We start from the raw sequence: 23,853 nt of genomic DNA, 5'->3' as shown, positions 1-23,853 counted from the left end.
CAAAGGTACCAAAGGGACAGGTAAAAGTGGTTTTCTCTTGGTCTTCTGGGGAATAACAACCTGATTATAACCGCAGTATCCATCTAAAAAGCAATAATGGCTACGTCCAGCTAATCTCTCTAGCATTTGGTCGATGAAGGGAAGGGGAAAGTGGTCCTTCCTAGTGACCTTGTTCAATTTCCTATAGTCAATACACGCCAACCCGTGGTCACCCGGTTGGGATTAACTCATTGTTATCATTCTGGACTACAGTAATACCGGATTTCTTGGGAACAACCTGAACGGGGCTGACCCACTTACTGTCTGAAATGGGGTAGATAATGCCTGCATCTAACAGCTTAAGAACCTCGGTTCGAACTACTTCTTTCATATTAGGGTTCAGTCGACGTTGCATCTCCCTAGAAGGTTTGGTGTCACTCTCTAAATAGATGATGCATACAATCAGTAGGACTTATACCCTTAATGTCTGCTATGGTCCACCCTAAAGCTTCCTTGTTATTCTGAAGGACAGTCACTAGCCTACTTTCCTGATCACTATCCAAGTCGGATGCTATAATCACAGGTAAAGTTTCAGATGGGCCTAAAAACACATACTTCAGGGAATCTGGTAATGGTTTAAGGTCCAACTTAGGAGGCTTTTCTAACGAAGGAACTAGGGTAGACTCAGAAACGGGTAGAGGTTCGAACTTAGGTTTCCATCCATTATTAGTGTCTACAAAGGGGTTGAGTCCAACAAAGCATTCATCATTAATCACATTATCATCATCAAAATCAATCCCAAAGTGAGCTAGGCATTTCTCTAATGGATCTTCTAACAAAGTGTTTGGTAATGACTCCTCGACTAATGTTCCTATCATGTTCACCTCTTCTATGCTCGAGTCATCTAGTTCAGAGGGTAGCTTACTAATATTAAAAATGTTCAGCTCAATAGTCATATTACCAAAAGACAAATTCATAATACCATTTCGACAGTTAATGATCGCATTGGATGTAGCTAAAAACGGGCGACCTAAAATCACTGGTATTTGGTTCTGTGGGTCAGGGACAGGTTGGGTATCTAGGATAACAAAATCCACTGGATAAATAAACTTGTCGACCTCAATAAGAACGTCCTCGATCACACCACGAGGAATTTTAACGGACCTATCAGCTAACTGAAGTGTCATCTGGGTAGGTTTCATCTCACCAAGTCCTAGCTTAAGGTACACATGGTATGGCAGTAAGTTCACACTGGCTCTAAGTCAAGCAAAGCTTTCTCGACACGGTGTTACCTATTGTGCAAGAAATAGTAGGGGACCCTGGGTCTTTATACTTAGGAGTAGTGGTATTCTGAATAATAGAACTCACATGACTAGCTAGGAAGGCTTTCTTCTGGACACTAATTTTCGCTTTCGCGTACACATATCCTTAAGAAACTTGGCATAAGCGGGAATCTGCTTAATCGCATCTAACAATGGGAGGTTGATAGTAACCTGCTTAAAAACCTCCAATATATCATTAAAGTTGGACTCCCTCTTAGTTGGAACTAGCAGCTGGGGGAACGGGGCTCTGGGAACAAACCGGGCTCAGCAGGACCCTCATTGGTCTCTTTGGAGACTCTATCAGTCTCCTCATTTTCTGGCTCAGAAGGGTGAACAACATGTTCACTATCAGGCATGCAACCTTATTGTCAACTTTCTTTCCACTCCTAAGGGTTGTTATAGAATTCACATGATTGTACGATTTCTCTCCTTTAGGGTTAGGATTAGTTTGACTAGGGAACCTTCCATCTTCTCTTTCACTAAGAAACTTAGCTATTTGGCCGACTTGAAGTTCTAAGTTAGCAAGAGACTGGGAATTATTCTTAAAATTCTGCCTGGTTTCTTCTTGAAAACCACAGTGGTTCTTTGATAACATCTCATGGTTCTTTGCTAACATAGTAAGGGTTTCTTCTAAGGTGGAGATCTTTTTCTCATTCTGAAACTGGGGTTGACCTGAAGAGTTCTTAGCATAACCAAAACCTAGGGGAGGCTGAGAATTACTAGACTGTCCTTGATTCTGACCCTTAGACCAAGAAAAATTAGGATGGTTTCTCCAACCAGGGTTGTAAGTCTCTGAGTATGGGTCAAACTTCTGTCGGTTCTCAAACCTAGCATTGTTATAGACAGCATGGGCTTGCTCTTCACTAACCTGACCTTCCCAAAACGAGTTATTGGGTTCTACTCCACAACTAGACACTTGAGAGGCTCTAAACCTATCATCAGGTTCAACAAGAGATCTATGTTTAGGATGATTCAATTCCAAAGCTTCTAACCTTCTAGACAAAGCAGCAAACTTAGCATCAGACCTGAAGCTTGTATCTACCACATTGGTGTTACTTCTATTGACCAAGAGTCTTTTGGAGGGTTCAACACAAGACTCCCACTGTTGGGATTTTTCAGCGGCAGCTCCTAAGAAGGTGAAAGCATCATCAGCACTTTTACTAGTGAACTCACCAGCGCACATAGACTCAACCATGGCTTTGGTTGAATAGCCTAAACCATCATAAATAATCTCTACGAGTTTCATCTTATCAAATCCATGGTGAGGACACTGGGATAGGAGATCATTGAATCTCTCTAAGAACCTATAAAGAGACTCTCCCTCTTGTTGCACACTAGCACTAATTTTCTGCCTAACAGACACAGTTTTATGCTTAGGGTAGAATTTCATATAGAAAGCAGCAATAAGTTCCTGCCATGTTTCAATGAATTCAGATGGTAGGTTGTTTAGCCAGGTCTTGGATTTATCTCTCAAAGAAAAGGGAAACATCTTAAGTTTCAAGACTTCATCATTAAGATATTTTAATATAATTATCCCACAAATTTCCTCAAAGTCCCTAATATGAAAATAAGGGTTCTCATCATCTTTCCCTAAGAATATATGGATCATCTGAAGAATACTAGGTTTTATCTCGAAATTAGCCGTAATGGCTGGCAATTTAATGCATGAAGCTCGGGTGGACCTAGTTGGGAACATGTAATCTTTCAAAGTTGCCATCGCTGGCACAGCTGAAGTACTAGGGGTATTTTCCTCACGAAGAGACAGATTCTCAAAACTGAAGTTTCCAAAAACAGGGCTCTCAAACGAAGAGTCTTCGAGCTCCCTGCCTTCACAAGAAGAACTACTAGGTTTATCACTAAACGACCTAGAGTGTTTCTTTTCCAAGCCCGCTCTTTAATAACCTTGGGCATACACTAGAAAAACAAAAGAAAAAGAAATAAATCCTAAAAGGAAAGGAAGTTCTATGCAATCACAAACAAGGCTGACTCCACCAAAGCAAACCTAAAGATTTCTAGCAAACAAAAAGCATGATGGCTCCACTTAGATTGTTTCTAGACCATCTTCTAATCCTTCGAAAGGGAATTCGTTACAATTTAAGCAAACCCCTCTAGAACCAATCCGAGTTTAAGTAAGTTGAATCGAGACGAGGGAAGCTCAATGGAGATTTGATACCCAAGGCCTCATCGGCATTACAAGGCGGCGTATTCAACTAACAGAAACCATCATGAACTTTGAAGCATGCTTAAAATAGTAACCCATATTTTTCGAATGACTTTCCTATTAAGCTCGTTACCCTATAGGTCTCGTTCTAGTCAAATTTTAGGCTTAGGTTCGCGTTTGGTTTCGTTTTCCTAAGGCGGGCAAGAAGGGAACGGTGATGAAATCCGAACCCTTATCGTGTATGGCCAGTCCTTGCCCTTTACTAGGAAATTAAAGCAGTCGTTTTCAAATCCTCATCATATATGCAAACGAAGGAATACAGTAACTCGCTGACAGGAGATTCGCGAGTGTTTCGACAAACTTACCTCCCATACCAGACGGGGGATGAACCGCTGAAGTCGACTCGGGCCACGACTCCTATGTCATGTACGAACCCGAGGGGCCGAGGCGATATCGTAATCGCTGTCCTTCTCTGCAAACAGTTGATATTTAAACTACCCTTCCTTAGGGTTTAAAAAAATAAAGTCCCAAAGCCCACAGTCCAAAAATAAAGTGCAAAAGGAAAAGATAATCTAAAAGAAATAAATAAAAAAATTTCTCTATCTCTCTCTTTTTCTTTTTAGTTAATTTTTATTCTCCTTTTGTTTCGCTCTTTTCGCTTTGCCTTTACTCCAAATATTTAAGTATTCACCAAAATCTTTGGCAAATTTTTCTTTCGCTCCAAATTCCAAAATCTGTAAGGAAAAAACAAAAACTCAAAAACGTAAAGAAGAACAAATAAAATAAAAATGAAAAACAAATAAAAACCTAAAAAAAAAAATCTAAAAACTCTAGCCAGGCAAGTCCGCGTCGGCGACGCCAAAAACTGATGATTTATTTCAATGATGTTGTAGTAATAAGTTCGTTGAGACTTGTGAAAGCAAAAGATTTTAGACTTATAAAACTTAAAAATAGAAAACTTATTGCAAAATTGATTTCAAGATATTAAAAGTAACCAAGACACTAGATTCCACTATTACACATGAATGAACGATACCAAATATGTTTCAAAACTCTAACTATCCTTTAAGTCCTTTATTTCTTAATTCACACATAATCAAACATATTCCCAAATATTAATTGTATTCCCAGAATAGACTATCAATCAATTAAACAAAGTATAATCTATCAAATTGAATCACAAGTAATTAAGAAAATTATGTGAACATTTAGAACTCCACAAAAGCGGTGATTGAATGAATTATAAATTGTAAATTAGAGAAAATAAAATTGTTACCAATCATTCATGCATAGATAGCTTCATCCATTGCCTTGGTTGCGCGAGAATTAGCTCATCATCATGGAAACACGCTCAAAATTCATTTTTATTGCTCAAAGGGTGTTTACAAAGATGAAATGGGAGAAACAATGATAAAACAGTGATTTTATTTTCTCTCCCAAAAACTCTCTAGCTCTCTATTTATACACACAAATACACATCACTCAAATATATTCTCCCATAACTCCAAAATCTTCTTCTTTTTAATTAAAAATATCTTCAGAATTTTTTCTTCTCTTTATTCTATATATTTCTTTACTAAACCCATATCTTCTTTAATTCGCAGAATAAAATCCAAGATAAAATCTTCTAAGGATATCTTTCTTGTTTAATACAAGATAACTTCCTTTTTCTTCAAAACTTCATGTTTGTAAGGCAAGAAGATATTCTTATCTTAAAGATAATAAATCCTTTACCGTTGAAACCAAATTCCCCGCCAATTTTTTCTTTTGAAATCAAGGAAGAAGATGGAGCCCTCTTAACCAGTAATGGGGTGCGATTAGCAGTTGGTTCCTTGGGGTGCCCCTTATCAGTTAGGTGCCCCTTATCCAAAACTGAGAGTCTAAATAACATGTGTCCTCCTGGTGCCTATACCAACTTTTCGAGCCGAATTTTCCAAAAATGTTTATTTTCCAAAAATACCTACAAACACATAAAACACCATAATAAGTAGAAAATCGAGTACCAACAATACTGAAAATTGAGGACAATTTGGTCACAAAGATGTGTCTATCAGCTGCCTCAACACACCCCTCCTCTTGGTGTTGAGACGTGCAAATTCCTCAACACTCACTACTATGTTGTCATGCATACTGCCTCAATACATTATAGTGCTCAAGGCTCCACCGCCTCAACACTCGTCTTTGTATTCAAGGCTCGCTGCACCAACACTCCAAGACTCTGGCACTTCGTGATCAAAGCCGTGCTATCTCTGCCCATTCTGCGACCTAGACGGCTCCATCCTCACTGTTAGGTAGCCAAAGTTCCAAGTGTTGTTTTCATCATTCCATGGACTGAAGCCAGTTTCCACCATTCCGCTGACTGAAGCCAGTTTCCACCATTCCGCTGACTGAAGCCAGTTTCCACCATTCCATGGACTGAAGCCAATTTCCACCATTCCGCGGACTAAAGCCAGTTTCCGCCATTCCATGGTCAATTCAGTCATCATCACCATTCCGTATCTAAGTTTGCAGCGCCATCATTAGCATTATGTAGCCGAACCTGCAACGCCATCATTAAAGCTCCGTGACCAAAGTGGCAGTGCCAACGCCAACACCCTATGGACAAGACAAGGTTACGCAAAGCCCACAGATTCTTCATGCCTCCTGCCAAAGGTTAGCCAATTTTCCTAGCAATCTATTCATGACTTGACATTTTGATTTTTATCCTTGTCTGTCACCATCTCATGCTTACCCCGCAACAATGCCACTGTTACGAGCTAAGCATGGGACTTAATGTTGATGGTGGTTTTTAGTTCAGGGTTAAAATTGTAAAACCTTGCATCTGATGTGACGTCACTCTGTAAGGAAGCGGAGACATGAGTGTCAACCTCTCCGCTGGCACACTTATTGAGTCGTTCAATATGTTTATATAAAATTTATCCAGACTGGCGCATGTAGCAACAATCCCAGATGCTCTGTAAATTTTGGCGCCTTGCCTATATTACTTATTAATATACGACTCCCTGAGTGATTTTCCCGTGTTCAGTTCCCCAGCAGAACTCTTAACATTGGTATGGCATGACGGATTTGTGTTCACTCGCAGCAGAGTAGCGCAAATTTCCAAGTATCAAGATTAAGATCCATGCATGGAAAACTCAGTCATAAAGCAAAGAATAAACAGAGCCGCGGAGTAGGAGCAACAACGAGGGAAGCGTGGCCATGCCATAGGCTAGCGGACGCCACTTGGCCACGCCCCATGCTACCCAACCGGCCCTTATTCCTTTTCCGACCAATCAGGTCGCTTTAAAACTGCCACACTCTCAATGAGTTGTGTTTGGGCCCATATTTGCCGGCCCTATTCTCTATCTCAACCAATCATGTCACATTAAACCTAACACATGCGCCAAAAGGGTATCCACGCCCGTGCTTGGCCGGCCCCCTACTTTCATTGACCAATCAGGTTACTCTAAACCTGCCACAACTTTAAAAGAGGTGCAAATTGTGTCAAGAGGTCTCCATACCAAGTTAGCTTCCCAAAACCGCGCCAACATACTAACGGCATGCCAAACATGCCAAAATGAGCATGCCAATCGCACATGCCAAACAGGCATGCCAAGTGCACATGCCAAACGCGCCACTTACCGTGACAGCATGCCAAACCTGCCAAACCACTCTCCGTGCATGACCATCTTCACAATGGACTTCAATTTGGCTATCCTAACCAGAAGCACGATCATGCTCTAGTGGCGGTGGATGAAACCCTAATAAAGGCATCACAACATGCCACTCGTGGAAATATTGACTCATGTGTCAATTTTCACATAACGACCTGACTATGGTTCTTTTAGCATGGCTTTGGCACCGTTTACATGAAACGCCGCTATGCCACGGCCACATGCCGCATGACATATGCTCTAATTAGGGTTTCGGCATGCTAAACCCTAATTTAGACAAAGTTGCTACGCCAACCGAGCCAAACAATATTCCACAGAACATTGGGATCGATGTGGCCACTAAAACTAATATTGCCACACTACATTCGAGTCTAACACCAATGTGCCGAAAATTTAGTGGCCACGGATATGCCAGGCGCCAGTTACACCACAGTGCCGCTGGCATGCAAAAACTATGCCATCCATTCCACCGTGCCACTGGCATGCATGAACTATGCCAGCCATGCCGCAGTGCCACTGGCATTCGCTAAAGGCGCCGCTATGCCATTATTTGGCGCCAACAGAAGGTATCCATAATCAATGACTACCCTTCCTCATGAGATGCAATCTCAGCCATCCAAGTTCGCTACCAAACTGGCATACTTGTGGCAAGTTTTAGGCGACCAGCCTCCTAAATCCAGTGTCCATGGCTATGCCAGGCGCCACTGGCACCACTGTGCCATGGCATGCACGAACTATGCCATGCCGCAGTACCACTGGCATGCGCTAAAGGCGCCACTGTACCATTATCAGGCGCCAACAAAAGATAGCCATAATCAACGGCTACCCTTCCTCAAGAGATGTAATATCGGCCGTCCAAATTCGCTACCGAACTGACAGGCCTGTGGCAAGTTTTAGGCGACCAGCCAAAACGAGCCTAATAGCATCATATGCTATTTTCCTGCGGCAAGTCCCATGACTTTGACTTGCCACACGTAGCAAAGTGCTACATGTTTTCCACGAAAACACTCGAGACATCAAACATGTCACAAACTGGGAGATACTCATCAGGGTATTGATCTGGCGGTTTACAGCGTGCGGCGTGCAATGCGCCCGTTACAAGAAAGTATCATGAAGCGGGAGAATTAGTGATGTTGAGAAGTAACGGTGTAAAGAGATTCACTTCCTTCATCATGGAAGCATAATGTATGACGATTACACGTTACTCCATTCTTCCACCACTCAATCGTTTCCACTTCCTACGAGACCAATGTACGTTTCAATATGACTTGTATAAATAGGCTTCACCTATTTCCACCAAAAAAACAAGTTTTTGGTCGGCAACAACATAGTATCCAGAAATCACCAAGAACTGATAGCTTTTCACTCTGCAATCCAGTTCCACTTTCCGATACAAGTCATAAAACAAGCCGCATCTTCAGAATTAACCATTCTGGTCTCAACACTCTATTCGCTTCCCTCCCTAAGACCAACCCTTCTCCTTCACTTTGTGACCGAAACAAGCCTGGAACGACCATTTCTTGGTTTAGGCCAGGATTGTACAGATTGATCTCTCGAACAAAAAGTACTCCCGTGCAGTGCATTGTTTAGGGTTTAGATTCGTTTATCATCCACACACCCAAATTTACCAAAACCAGCACAAACAGTTTTCACCCACAAACACTTGGTAAGGCTTTTTAATGAGGCAACTGTATGGGCTGTGGTAGGAACAACAAATTAATAAATATATTTTCCACTAATTAACTGGTAATAAACCGATAGTAAGAGATCGTTCCCATAGAGAGTTGTGTAATTGATAGGTTATTTGTATTAGCAAAATAAAGTAAATAACAAAAGGGGTTTGTTTGATTAAAGTAAATAAAAAGATAATAATAAAAGAGAGAAATGATCAAGGAATCCTTCGCCGTTACCAAACGTTAACAGGATTTGAATACTTATTTATTGTTCGTAAGAATCATTCATCACCAACTGTAGAATAGCATCTAGCTCAGTGCTATCCCCAAAACTCCTTATACCACGGATACGGAAGCTCTCCAATATCAGATTTTATTCAACCGAAACACCAAGTAGTAGCTCACTCAAGGTCTAATCCAATCGAATGTTTTAAGCTTTGTGAATTAGGTTAATCCCAGTAGTTAAACTCTTAGCTCAAGGTTTACTTGCTGGTGTTGTTTTCACACACAATTCCTCCACATAATCCCTCTGTAAGGTCTCGTGATTTCTACTTGTGTAGAGAGTTATTCGATGATTACTTATCTCTTAACTTCCACTAGCAATAAAACGATCAATAAATCAATCTAGAGTGCACTCCAAATCAACCTAAGAATCACTCATAAACCCTAGATATGGTAAAAACAAACGAAGATGATAAAAACTCTCAATAGATTTGTATTATTAATAAAGCTTCACGCTTAGAACATTGAATTCATCCTTAATCAACAAAGGATTTAGCTACTCATATTACAAAGAAGAAAAATAATGGTGGTTTCCCCCTAAAGGAGTAAAACCTAGGTTTTTGATGTAGAATTTGTGATATGAGATCGAAGATATTTTATTTTACATAGCCTAATACCTTTTTATAGGTTTACATTTCTTGGTCTCCAAGTATTTAGTTCGGTTCAAGAACCCGACCCAAAAACACGAACTAGCGAAACCAAACATGCCCTTAGGCTTTCCAAGGTGTGCATAAACGTTTTCCACTTGCTAAGTACGCGACCCCAGTCCGCGAACTTCAAATTCCAGCAGATATTTTCGGAATTAAAGTATGAAACCCGTCCGCGAACTCTACTGTCTTCGGTATTCAATAAGAGTTTGTTTTGGCCACAACTTCTTCATCCGAACTCGGAATGACCTCATTCTTTTTGCATTCTTTTTATATTTCAATTCTATTCAATATGATGATAATAAATCCTTAATTTGAATGAGTTAAGATCGGTCTTTAGCCCTTCTCTTGATTTTGAGCGTTTTGCTCCTTTTCGTCGCACTTATTCCACTTCTTTTGGACTTGGGAACTTGGATACTTGGAATACTTCTCTTCCTAGATCTTTTCAGCACTTTGAAGCTCCTTTTTGGATGATTCACCTATTGGAGACAAAGAATAGAAAACAAGAGTAATAATACGAAAACATGCAAGAATAATAGCTAAAGCAAGTATGGAATAAACATTAAAATCATATGAATTATGCACTTATCAAATTCCCCCACACTTAGATTTTTCTAGTCCTCGAGCAAAATAAATAAAACTAATCATAAATACAACAACTCCATGTCATGAGGATACGATTACTCTTAGCATGAATAACAAGCTTTTAAACCCCTTGGTGTCCCTAGTGGACGAGTTATAGTCTCGTGAGGGCTTGTATACCCACAAAACCTACTCTAATTTCTCTCCTTGAAAGAACCACTAAGGATACACACAAAGAAAAAATCCAAATAAATAGCTTGCGTATGTTCTTTAGCTGCAAACATCCCACAGACATTCCAATCATCACACACAAGCAAATTACTTACGTGTGACATTCAACCTGTTTGCAAAACTCTACTAAGATATTCAACTTGTTGAAAGGTTTGCCACAACACTCGCATACTGAAATCACATGAATAGATAAGAAAATGGAAATAGAAAAGTGAAGTGTGCAAATGTTGACTAAAGTGAAAGATGTTACCCACAATACTTGTATGAATGTCGTCAAAGGATTCTTATTTATAGCACAATAGTTGAGAGAAGCACCCATTTAACTCGACCACATGATTAAACACTCTAAGCGCATGTTCCTTCTTAGCAAGTATGTGATAGTTTCCTTGGATCCTGCGTTCCACGCTTGCTTAGGCGACGGAGACAGGGACAACGTTTCACACATACTGCTATCAAAGTGTCAAGAACCTCATCAATAGTCTTTTTACTTGCTATATAATGATGATTGTAGAAAGATAAAGTGGAACTCAATCTATAGCCGTAAGAAATGTATCAACCTAAAAAGGTTTAGAGTGTCATCCTAAATAGCTCATAATTAACTCCAAGAAATGAAGTCTCAAGAATGCAAGAAATCAAAGAGTATGATAAAAAAAAAAATTATTTTATGCAAGCCAAACATCCCCCCCCCCCCCCCCCCCCCCCCCACACACACACACACACACACGCTTAAACTCAGCATTGTCCTCAATGTTCAAAACCGAAAATTCTGATTTCTGACATAACAACCATGAAAAACTCAAAAACTGTACCAATGGGTAGGGAACTAGGAAAAACATTATAAACGAAAGTTGTTAGCCTACGTCTTTTCTATAAGGTGTAAAAAGGGCACAGTGTTTTGATAAATGGTCTGACTTTTATGGTCTCCGGACTGACTGACATGCAATCTGAAAAAAGTTCTGGAAAAATACCGGAACTCAAATGTCCAGGCCTATCGTTCCAACTTAACAGACTCCAAATTAATATTTTCTTTTTGGAAAAGAAATGTATTTCTGTCCTCTTTAAAAGTTGGGGTCAACCACTCAAATCGGACTCCGTATGAAGTCTCTAGAGAAAATTTGGTGACAAGTGCAGTCAGAATTTTTCCGACGAGAATAGCTTCGTCAAAACATTCATTATAGATATAGGACTTTGTAAAATCTAAGATGGGAATGCAAGATATGATATGAAAAACTAATAAAAATAAAAACAAAAGGGGTATAGATACAAAACCGATGGGTTACCTTGATCGAATTTTATATAGTGGTAAGAAGATTGTCGTTCTCTCGGACTTGTGAAGATTGATTTAAGATTATGGAAAGAACTGAGACTATGGATTCCACCATTGACCAATTTTTAAGTGATTCAGTTAACAACAATATTTATACAATTCATACGTTCAATTTGATTCTAAGATATTTCCAATATTAGATTTCCAAAATATTAATTGTTAATCGCAAGTATGGAACATCAAGAGCTCTAAGCTAAGCATGCACCATCAAGAGAGAACACAACTAATTAATCAAAATATTATAATCAATTATAGTTCAGCGCAAATAATCATAAAGAAATTGCAATAATAAAATACCACTGTGTTATTGGAACAACGCTTCCTCCATAATCCCAGCATGTGATTCTAGTTCCTCATTATTATAAAGAAAACTAAATAAAAGAAATAAAAGAAAATTGTGAAACTAGCTACCGGCTCACCGTCTCTCCAATAACTTCCCCGGTTTCCTGTTCTCGACATCAATATATAGATTTCAAAAAAATCTAACCTTCCTCTTTTAATTCTCTTCCACATGTCATGTCCAATGGGAGTGTGCCACTTGTCTAAGAATACACAATATCACCTAATAAAGACTCGCCACATGTCCGACCACTTTCTTTTCTTTTCATGGGAAAGAAAATATTATATGAGCACATACTGATCTTATGTACGAGGTAAGTACTCATTTTGTCATTATCTCAATTCCAAAACAGATGTCATGTATTAATGTGGTGAAGTATATATTATGCTCAAAATCAATTTTCTTTAGTTGCAAAAGATATTTAGTTTCCTTTCTTCCTCCACCATGTCGACATACCTCGTACATTAATCATTGAGTAGGATTTTTCATTTTACGTGATACCTTCTAAATCCTTCGAGAACTAATCACCAAGTCCTTCATCCTAAAATCCACGAGACCAAAATGCCCGAGCATGTTAATTTCTTAAACCAACTTCATCCCATCATCTCCTTCACTAACTTAAATTGGGCCTATCCCATTTAGATCCAAAAGTATCCACGACCCTTGTACTCCGTAGTCCATATTTTCTTCTTGGAATCCTAGGTTTAACCGATTTTCTTGGAAGAGCCCATTTTATTCATTTACCTACAAAAACACAATAAATACCAATATAAGCACCAATAATATATATTTTGGGTAGTAAATATATAAGAATTAATCGCTCATCATGCCTCCCATTTAGCGCTTGGTTTAACGTCGTCAGCCCGACGTTATTGTTATCATCCGTACATCAATAATATGAAAATTTGGTAATCCTTCCAAATAACAATCTGCAATTCAAGTAACAGCTTCACAAAAACATTAGCACAAAATATAAATATTTAACCTATCACTTTGTTGAAGTTTTCCCCACACTTAGTACTTTCTACACTCGGAAGTGGATAGAGAACATAGAATTCGGGAACTTCAAAAGGTTCCTCAGCTTGGTGAACTTGCACAATACTCGAATCAAACACATTAAGTGGTGGATACTTAGAAGAAAAATAATCCGTTAAAACTTTTGAAGAACACAACTCCAATCCTAAGTGAGGTATTTTCTTAAAAGTTGGATTAACAACTCTCTTAGAATCTACTTCAATTGGATGGAAAGGATCAATAGATATAGAATTAAGCAAAGGATTAGACAAACCTTGTGACGGATCCTCATTAGTTATCTCCAGTGAATTATTTACCTCAAGTATATCGTGGTCCTCTATCGAACTATTATTATCTAGCTCAATTGGGTCTTCCACGACTTCAATCAGTTTGGTTTCTTTCTCAATCTCAATCTCTTCAACAACCTCATCATGGGAATCAGAATCCTCTCTTAAAACATCTAGTTCATTGATGCAACTCCTAATTTCTTCGTTTGAGTACGTTACACCATTTATAACAATAGATATGTCATACCCAATCTTCTCCTTTTGAATAGGTGAAGGATCTTTATTATGATCCGGAGTTTGAATAATCTTATCATTGTTGCTAACACTTTCCAAAGGTTGCTCATCTCATCATAATCTTCGTCAACTTCATCATCTTCCATATCCCAACGACGTTGAAGTTCGGTTCGTATGACTCTATCAATTTCTTGAAGAGTCTCTTCTGATGCTCTAGATTTTTATAGCTGCTCGTATTGCGTAAAAAGTTTTCTAAGATTAACACGCCTAGTCCGTATCTCTTTTTTTGGAAAAAGTGAAGGAAAAGCACGATAAAGAGGAGTAGGTGTTGATTCAGTATCATAACTCCCTTTCGTCTTCACATTACTAGAAAACAATTTATCAGAAGCATAACTATCCTTCCATCCTTGTGATTGTTCACTTACATGCCCGTCATAAGGTTGTTGACATGTATGAGAATATCCATAAGATTCCATGGGATATTGATCATAGACAAAAAATTGGTTTTGATTATACCCATAGGATGGTTGGTAGTTGTCATATGAATAAGATTAAAACCATATTGATTACCACTATTATATGATTGATCTTGCGCTCCGTACATGTTATTTCTGTAAGGAAACATTACGACCCACAAGAAATAGAAAATCAAAATAAAAATCTAAAAACAAGCTAAACAAATAACAAATCAATTAGCGACTGCTCCCCGGCAGTGGCGCCAAAATTTGTTGGGCAGTCGTAGGCACAACAAATTAATAAATATATTTCCCACTAATTAATTGGTAATAAAGAGGTAGTAAGAGATCGTTCCCACAGAGAGCTGTGTAATTGATAGGTTATTTGTATTAGCAAAATAAAGTAAATAAGAAAGAGGGTTTGTTTGATTAAAGTAAATAAAAAGATAATAATAAAAGAAAGAGATGATCAAGGAATCCTTCGCCGTTACCAAGCGTTAACAGGATTAGAATACTTATCTATTGTTCGTAAGAACCATTCATCACCAACCGTAGAATAGCATCTAGCTCAGTGCTATCCCAAAAACTCCTTATAATCATGGATACGGAAGCTCTCCAATATCAGATTCTATTCAACCGAACCACCAAGTAGTAGCTCACTCAAGGTGTAATTCAATCGAATGCTTTAAGCTTTGTGAATTAGGTTAATCCCAGTATTTAAACTCTTATCTCAAGTTTTACGTGCTGGTGATATTTTCACACATGATTCCTCCACAGAATCCCTCTGTAAAGTCTCGTGATTTCTACTTGTGTAGAGAGTTATTCGATGATTACTTATCTCTTAACTTCCACTAGCAATAAAACGATCAATAAATAAATCTAGAGTGCACTCCAAATCAACCTAAGAATCACTCATAAACCCTAGATATGGTAAAAAAAAAACGAAGATGATAAAAACTCTCAATAGATTTGTATTATTAATAAATCTTCACGCTTAGAACATTGAATTCATCCTTAATCAACAAAGGATTTAGCTACTCATATTACAAAGAAGAACAATAATGGTAGTTTCCTCCTAAAGGGGTAAACCCTAGGTTTTTGATGTAGAACTTGTGATATGAGATCGATGATATTTTATTTTACAAAACCTAATACCTTTTTATAGGTTTACATTGCTTGGTCTCCAAGTATTTAGTTCGGTTCAAGAACCCGATCCGAAAACACGAACTAGCGAAACCAAACGTGCCCTTAGGCTTTCCAAGGTGTGCGTAAACGTTTTCCACTTTCTAAGTACGCGACCCCACTCCGCGAACTTCAAATTACAGTAGATATTTTCGGAATTAAAGTATGAAACTCGTCCGCGAAGTCTACTGTCTTCGGTATTCAATAAAAAAAAATTTTGGCCACAACTTCTTCAGCCGAACTCGGAATGATCTCATTCTTTTTGCATTCTTTTTATATTTCAATTATCTTCATGAAGAAATCCTTAATTTGAATGAGTTAAGATCGGTATTTGGCCATTCTCTTGATTTTGAGCGTTGTGCTCCTTTTCATCGCACTTCTTCCACTTCTCTTGGACTTGGGCACTTAGATACTTGGAATAATTCTCTTCCTAGCTCTTTTCAGAACTTTGTATCTCCTTTTTGGATAATTCACCTATTGGAGACAAATAAGAGAAAACAAGAGTAATAATACGAAAACATGCAATAATAATAGCTAAAGAAAGTACGGAATAAACACTAAAATCATATGAATTATGCACTTATCAACAACATATGCGGGTCCAATTTTTGTCCAAGTTTTTAACTTTACCCCTTATGTATTTCTTTTGAAGTGGGTGATTCGGGCTTACATTTTAGGCATATCCCTGTCCAGGGCAACCTATAATGATTTAGTCCTATTCACTTAGCCAAATTTTAATATGAAAATTAGTTAACCCAAAGTAAAAGTGAAATACATGATTCTCATGAACCAATTGAAGAATCAAACTAAAAAAAAAATGAACAATCAAATGCTAAAAATAGTCAGCTATATCTCTAAATTAGCTCGTATGTTATTTTTAATGTTCATGATTGTTTAAATTACGTAAAAATTATGATATGTTTTACTTTTCCTCAAAATCGGTTAGGTCCATAAAATTTCTTAACCAATTTTTTAAATGAGCTGAAAAACTCATAAACTGTTAACTGATTGTCAAGAAAACCTGACCAGGTATGAAGTAGTTCATGTATACGACTAGCTAGAGACTTTTTCGGCCCAACCGATTATGCATGGTAGCATTGAATGATAATTAATGCCACGTATAATTTGCTAGTTTGAAATAATTTTTACCTAGTCGTAGATTTTCTTGGGAGTTAACAAATACCTTCTACGACTAGGATTTTAATATTTTGAGCTAGTCGTAGAATAAACTTTTACTTGCACAGAAATGTTGTTAGGAATAAAATGAAATCTACGATTAGATGTACAAATTTTATACGTAATTGTAGACTCTCATGTTGTCTCATAATGTGATTTGCGGCTAGGTTGATAATCATAAAACCTAGCCGATTTTGGTAGCAAATTTTGTTATCTTTGATTAACTCCGTGGTAATTTTTTAATAGATGGTACTTGAGATTTTACCAAGTGATGATCAGTCTACACCTATTCAAACATTGACTGATTTCCCTTCATTATTCCAACAACTTGGTAGGTTGCCAATATATGTGTAAAAATTTAGAAGTATATCATGAAGTTTTCTAACTTTATATTTTGGCTTGTTGACATGGGAAAATAAATTACCAATTTACAGAAAATCATGATTTTAACAATCATAACTAACAATTTCAACAATAATAACCAACAATCAACGATTAGAAAAATATTTCTTTTTCTAATTGTAAAAATTATCTACAGTTAGAAGTTCGTGTTCTGGTAACCGTAAACACTTTCTACGGTTAGAGGACGTCAGATTGTGAGATGAATCTCTAGCATGGGTTTTGAGTGGTGGGAACTGAAAAATATGAGTATCGATTGGCGCATCGTATTTCAGCTTAAGTACAAGTCAAAGATTACTATCTAATTCTTTGAACGACCATCCATGAATGCCTCACGTTAATAAATACTAGCTGCCTTAAAACGTAACTATAATCATTACTGCATGAATCCCGAAAGATCTATTTGCATAAATGTTTTCACTGAATAAATTACTGTTGAAATGAGGGTACTCAGTACATCACAAATATTTTTGTTAACCTATCCAATACATACCGTGAATAATCTAATGGTAAAAGAGAAGAACAAAGAATATACAAGGTGTTCAACATCTAGACTTTCACTTTTGATTATAAAGAGAAATCAATATAATGTGGAAGTACAAAATTAAAAGTGACAAGAGAGATTTATAAACGAGGAAAGCTGTAGAAAAATTCTGAAACCTAGTCTAATTTTTAAAATTTACCAAAATAAGTCGTTACGCTCTGGCCTACTATCAAACTTTAGTCAGGTGCAGTTAAGACGGAATATACTGGCATTAAATTTCGCAGCTTCAGCAGTATCCATGCCCTACAACTTAAACCTAACATGTTCCAAAATTTGAATTTAGAAAGCGATTTAAATAAACATCTAAATTTGATAACATACTTGACATACCAACACCCGTGGGTTCAACCGAGCAATGTTCTAATAATCGTAATATTTGCTACACTTACATTCCAAATCAACTAGAATTATGAGCGGCTCATGAGTAGTCAGTTTAGGCCTTTGTCCCCCTCCCTGAAATGTCTATATCAACCACATGAGCGGTTTTATTCATTCTTGGGGATAACGGACTTGGGTTACATAGTCTATGAAGTGTTTGAACTTGATTTCTATAATGTTGTGAGCCCGACCATGACTTCAAAAAAATTAAGTCGAACTTACCATCACAATGATAGACAGAGATGTCATTTAAAAACTTTTGGGAAGAGATGTTATAGTGATTATAATGCATTTAAACTGCTGAAAATTTGGAATTTTCAGCTGATAAGGTGTCAAATTTATCTTTAGGCAAGATATGTGAGCAACCGGTTTTATGGTTGGCACTGAAAGATCATTTTTTTTGGGTGGCGCCAAATAAAATCTCTTTCAAAATTTTACATATTTGACATCATAAAGAATAAATATGTATATATACCTATCATATTATCATATTTACCCCCATAAATACCAAAAAAATCAAAAAACTAAGAAGATTTACACTAGGATCGAATTATAAGTGGGATACATTTAAGATTTACTTTAAGTGCCTCTTTCCCCAATGGTTGGATACATTTAAGGTAGTTAAAAATCGAGGCTACACTGGATAACGTAGAGAAAAACTGGAAATCAGAGGCAAAGCTAAACTTCGATTAATTATTTATTTTTGATACGAAAGAAAAACTTAATTAAAAGTAGTGACATTGTTTTCATCTAATAGATGTGGTGTTTTAAGAACCCACCCTACTAAAGGTTAGATTGTCGAAAATAAAAACAGAAGGATAACTACGTTGATGACTAGGTGAAAAAGCGGGGTCTAACAACCTCACCCAATGTTTCGCTTAGAAATCTGTATGGACTAATTCCAATATACTTACAAGAGAATCAACTAGACAGTTAGACTCAATCTTAAAAAAAGTATATCAAAGAGTTATATCTCAATCTCTCAATTCAATCCGCAATCAAGCGAATAAGAATTTGCGAGCCTGATTGAATATAAGAGAAATAACTTGAACGGTACCAAAAACCAATGTTCACGGATCAATCAACTTCAATTAACAACCAAAGGTTGGATTTACCAATTGATCGATTCAACACACAACCTGTGATATTTTAATTATATAACAAAATATAATGCGGAAAACAAATAACACAGACACCAGAAGTTTTGTTAACGAGGAAACCGCAAATTCAGAAAAACCCCTGTACCTAGTCCAGATTTGAACACCATACTGTATTAAGCCGCTACATACACTAGCCTACTACAAATCTAACTTTGTTCTGGACTGTAGTTGAACCCTAATCAATCTCACACTGATTCAAGGTACAGTTGTGCTCCTTACGTCTCTGATCCCAGCAGGATACTACGCACTTGATTCCCTTAGCTAATCTCACCCACAACCAAGAGTTTCTATGACCCAAAGTAGAAGACTTTATAAACCAATTTGTATCACACAGAAAAGTCTACTGGCTAGATAAATCTGTCTCCCACATATATACCTACGATTTTTGTTCCGTCTTTTGATAAATCAAGGTGAACATGAACCAATTGATAACCCGTACTTATATTCCCGAAGAACATCCTAGTATTATCAATCACCTCACAATAATCCTAATCGATTAACGAAACAAGATATTGTGGAATCACAAACGATGAGACGAATGTGTTTGTGACTACTTTTCTATCTTGCCTATCAGAGATATAAATCTCAAGCCAATCTTACGATTGTACTCAATCACGATAGAAAACAGCAAGATCAGATCACACAACTACATGGAAAATAGTTGGGTCGGGCTTCACAACCCCAATGAAGTCTTCAAGTCGTTAACCTACAAGGTTTCGTCAAAAACCTAAGGTTAAAGGAGAATCGACTCTAGATTATACAACTAGTATCACACAGGAGGTGTGGGGATTAGGTTTCCTAGTTGCTAGAGTTCTCCTTTATATAGATTTCAAATCAGGGTTTGCAATCTAAGTTACCTTGGTAACAAAGCATTTAATATTCATCGTTAGATGAAAACCTAATTAGATTCAAGCTAATATCTTTCAACTGTTAGATCGAACTTAGCTTGTTATACACAAATGAAATGCACCTTCATTTAGGTTTTGAGTAACCGTACCTAAACGTGTACGCTTAGTCGGTTCAACAATAGTTAACCAATGGTTAGCCATATGAGAACTTTCATATTAACGTTATTCATCTTTACCATAACTAGTTCAAATGACTCAAATGAACCAGTTACAGAGTTGTTCAATTGCTTAGATCTCATAGAAGGATACAAGACATAATTGAAGCAAAATCGATTTTGATTCACTCGAATCAATTCATGAACATTATAGCCACGGTTTGCAAAGATTGCATTCCTTATTATATAAATGTCTTAGTTCATGAACAAACCGATTTTAGAAAGTAACCTACTTAAGTATGCAAACGGGTACGCATACCTAGTAGCCGGACCGAGTTTGGTTACGCCAGTACGTGTACGGGAGGGCATACCAATTCTAAATTCCAAACTCCAGCAGAAATTCACGGACGTGAAACTTCTGCCAGTATGCGTACGGGTACACATACTTGCCCGGATTTCCAACAACCGCCGGTACGCATACTTTAGTTTCCCGGTTTTGGACTTTTACACAAATGTGAGAACACACTATGTTTATATCCAAACATGGTTACTTGTTCTAAACTCTCATTTCAATCATTGAAACTTTCTTAGAAGATGTTAAAATAGTTGTTATCCACAAACTATTTTCATCAAAGCATTTTTCAAGTTATTGAAATAATCAACATGACTTTCGTTACGAGTAAAGATGAACTTGGACAAAGCGAAAGCTTACCAACACATATTTCGAGAAATAGATAAGCGAGATAAACTCGGCTCGAAATAGCAAATGCGTATAATCGAAGTCTATATAGCAATACGATTTTTGTCTCAAATAGGAGATAGAATAGATAGACTTTTGAGTGATAGATAAGTTCAAGTCTCCACATACCTTTTGTCGATGAAGTTCCACAAGTTCCCTTGAGTAGTTCTCCGTCTTCATTTGATGAACGCTGTGGAGTCTAAATCTCAACTATACTTACTATCCTAATCTGAGACTTAGTTATACGTAGAATAGAGATCAATACTTATTGTTTTGGAAACTAAACTTGAAAAACAAGCTTGAGATAGCAACGCTTGCGAGTTCGAACTTCGCAATGCTCTAACACTAGGTACTATAATAGTTGTTCTTGAAACCAAAAAAATAAGCTTCCTAATTATCTTTTTTAATATATAACATAAAAAAATAATTCTTGCTTGCGAGGTGCATAACATTAATGGTTTCCTTAATCATCGTTATTCTAGATAAACCTTTCAGTCCAAAATGGTGTAGTCTCCCGTAATAGTTTTATATAGTCCTGCTACAAGCTCTCTAAATATGTAATTTATCACGACTAGTATCCTTGGTCCAGCTGAGATCCTCCACAGTATCTTGGGACTCCATCTCATCCAGATTGTGACTCCATCACTTTTACCTCCCTATACAAGACAATAAAACACCTTAATATTATAACAATAACTCATGTATTATGTGTTTATCTTCATTTCTCTATCAGGTGGAGGTGTCCATCCTTGGTTGGTAGCTAAAATAGGGGAAAAATGACAAGGGTTAGTAGAGAGAGGTTTTCTAGCTTTCTATTGAGTTCTCATTCCAGCTCCGATGCAGTGTAAGTAATCCTTGGGTTTGGATTTGTGCCTCTGAAAATCTTGTTGCATCTTGCTTTCCATATGTGTCATACAACTGTTGCACAGAGAGAACCGCATTCACCAGCTCCCTTATCCCAAACTGCAAGTGGTGTCCCCCATTCTAGCATTCATTATTTCACATAAATATTGATAGGACTAAGAGAGCAAGGGTTATATATTGAGATGAACCTTTGTGGAATGCAATTCTCTGTGAAACAATGAATGCTAGAATCCAAACCCAACCTCTCATATGCATTATATTTTTATCTGGTCCAAACCTTTCTGGAATGCAATTCCAAATCCACGATCCACTCTTAGGGATCTTAGAATGAACTGGATGTTCACATTTTAGAAATAATTTGCCTTTAGAGTTTCAACCCATGAAATGTTATGATAGATGATGAGATTCTAGCTAACCTTCCTAACTGATTTATGTTGTTTGGTGTGATGTTTCTAAATCCTAGTACTCCTAGGTGTAAACGTTTATTCAAATTTTTCCATACCTTGGTATAGAACCCTCTCAATCCTTCTTTCTTCCTCCACCAGAAGTCCCGTTGGATGGAAGTAAGTTAGCTAATAATGGTTTTTGGGATCTTAAAACAACCTATTTGCTATAGACTTGTAAAGATTCCATGGTTGATTTCTCTGCTACTTATAACAGCTTGGGATAGGAGTCTACTTGTCCAGTTCTGAATCTATGTATCATGGAGTCAAAGTCTTCACTTTTGAGGGACCAATGAAAAAGGGAATTCTTAAGTAGTTATCTGAGATTGAGATATTTTTCACCTTCAGAATCTTCATAAGTAGTTTCTCAAACTTGTTGGCCATAGACTTATTGAAGCATACCGGATTTTTGGAAGTTCGTTATCTGTGCGGTAGCAGCAATGAACGTGTTGATAATGCTCAGAAGGTTCCTAACTTATAATATTGTCCCTTTGGGAATATCGGACAATCGTCCGCAAAGAGAAGATGAGTAATTGCCATACTATTATTTGTAACATGGAAGTGGGTCACTTTTTCTGAGGATTCTAAAAGGAGAGAAAAAGATTCAAGGATCCTATTGCATAGGACTACAATTATACTTATGTATGGTCTGATAAATTCACACCAGATACTATAAAGGCCTAACTTGTCCATCACTTGTATTAAGTAGTCCCAATTGACCTTATCAAGCACCTTACTCATATCAAGTTTAAGGATTCACTACACCATTTTTCGGGATTAGCAACGGCTGCCTGTTGTTGCAAAATGGACTTGCAACAGCAGGCAGCCGTTGCGAAACGTGGCGTTGAATATTTTTTGCAACAGCGCCTAAACCGTTGCGAATTTTTTTTCGCAACGGTTTTCGGTTCACCCATGTTTTTTCTGCTTTGCAACAGTTTTGGCTGCTGTTGCTATATTTTTGTCGCAACATCTCGGGAGCAGTTGCGAAATCTAGAACCAAAAAACCTCAGAATGGATAAACTTAGCCGGACCCGGTTTCATTGTTCTGGTTCTAAATTTAGCAACAAATTTTGGCTGTTGCTAATTTCTTGCAACAGAAAAAAAAAAAAGTCAAATCAACTTGTCATTGACCTAGTCATGAGTTCCCTGCTACATTTTCAGGCCAAATCCAGGCAGAATACAACTAAGAGATACATTGAGTGCCACACAGAACAACAAAGTCTTCTATTCGAACAATATATTCAGGCCAATAACATACTATCAATACCCAATAAAGTTCAGTTTCAGGAGACATTTTTTAAATTTATGAAAAATGATATGAACAAAAGATAGAAAATTTCACGAAGTTCAGTTATGAGTTCAAATTCTAAAATGACTCTCCTTTCGTTAGTAGAACGATCATTTAGTCACCAATTTGTTACACAATTTGTAATTTTGTTTTGTAACGATACATCTTTTCTCATTTCTTTTTCAAAAGTTGTTTCAAGTATAAGTTTGTCTCTGTTAGTTCTCTAGATTGTAGTACCAGTTTTTATTCTCAACTATGGCTTCATATTCAACAAATACCAACCCTGAGCTTAATGATATGGATGATTATAACTAAGCTAGCATATGAGTTCATTAACACATACCTGTCAGCAGGGAGCACAAATGACAGGAGTATGAATAGAATCACTTTATTGCATTATCGGTTCTGCATCAGAAGAGTACTTCCTTAATGCTGCTGTATTATCACCATCTTTCCAACACTTCTTATTCTACCAGACCTATGAACAAAG

Source organism: Papaver somniferum, chromosome 4 (genome assembly GCF_003573695.1).
Source record: "Papaver somniferum cultivar HN1 chromosome 4, ASM357369v1, whole genome shotgun sequence".
Classification (NCBI taxonomy): Eukaryota; Viridiplantae; Streptophyta; class Magnoliopsida; order Ranunculales; family Papaveraceae; genus Papaver; species Papaver somniferum.
The sequence above is the reverse complement of the archived record's forward strand: the minus strand, read 5'-3'. Positions refer to the sequence as shown.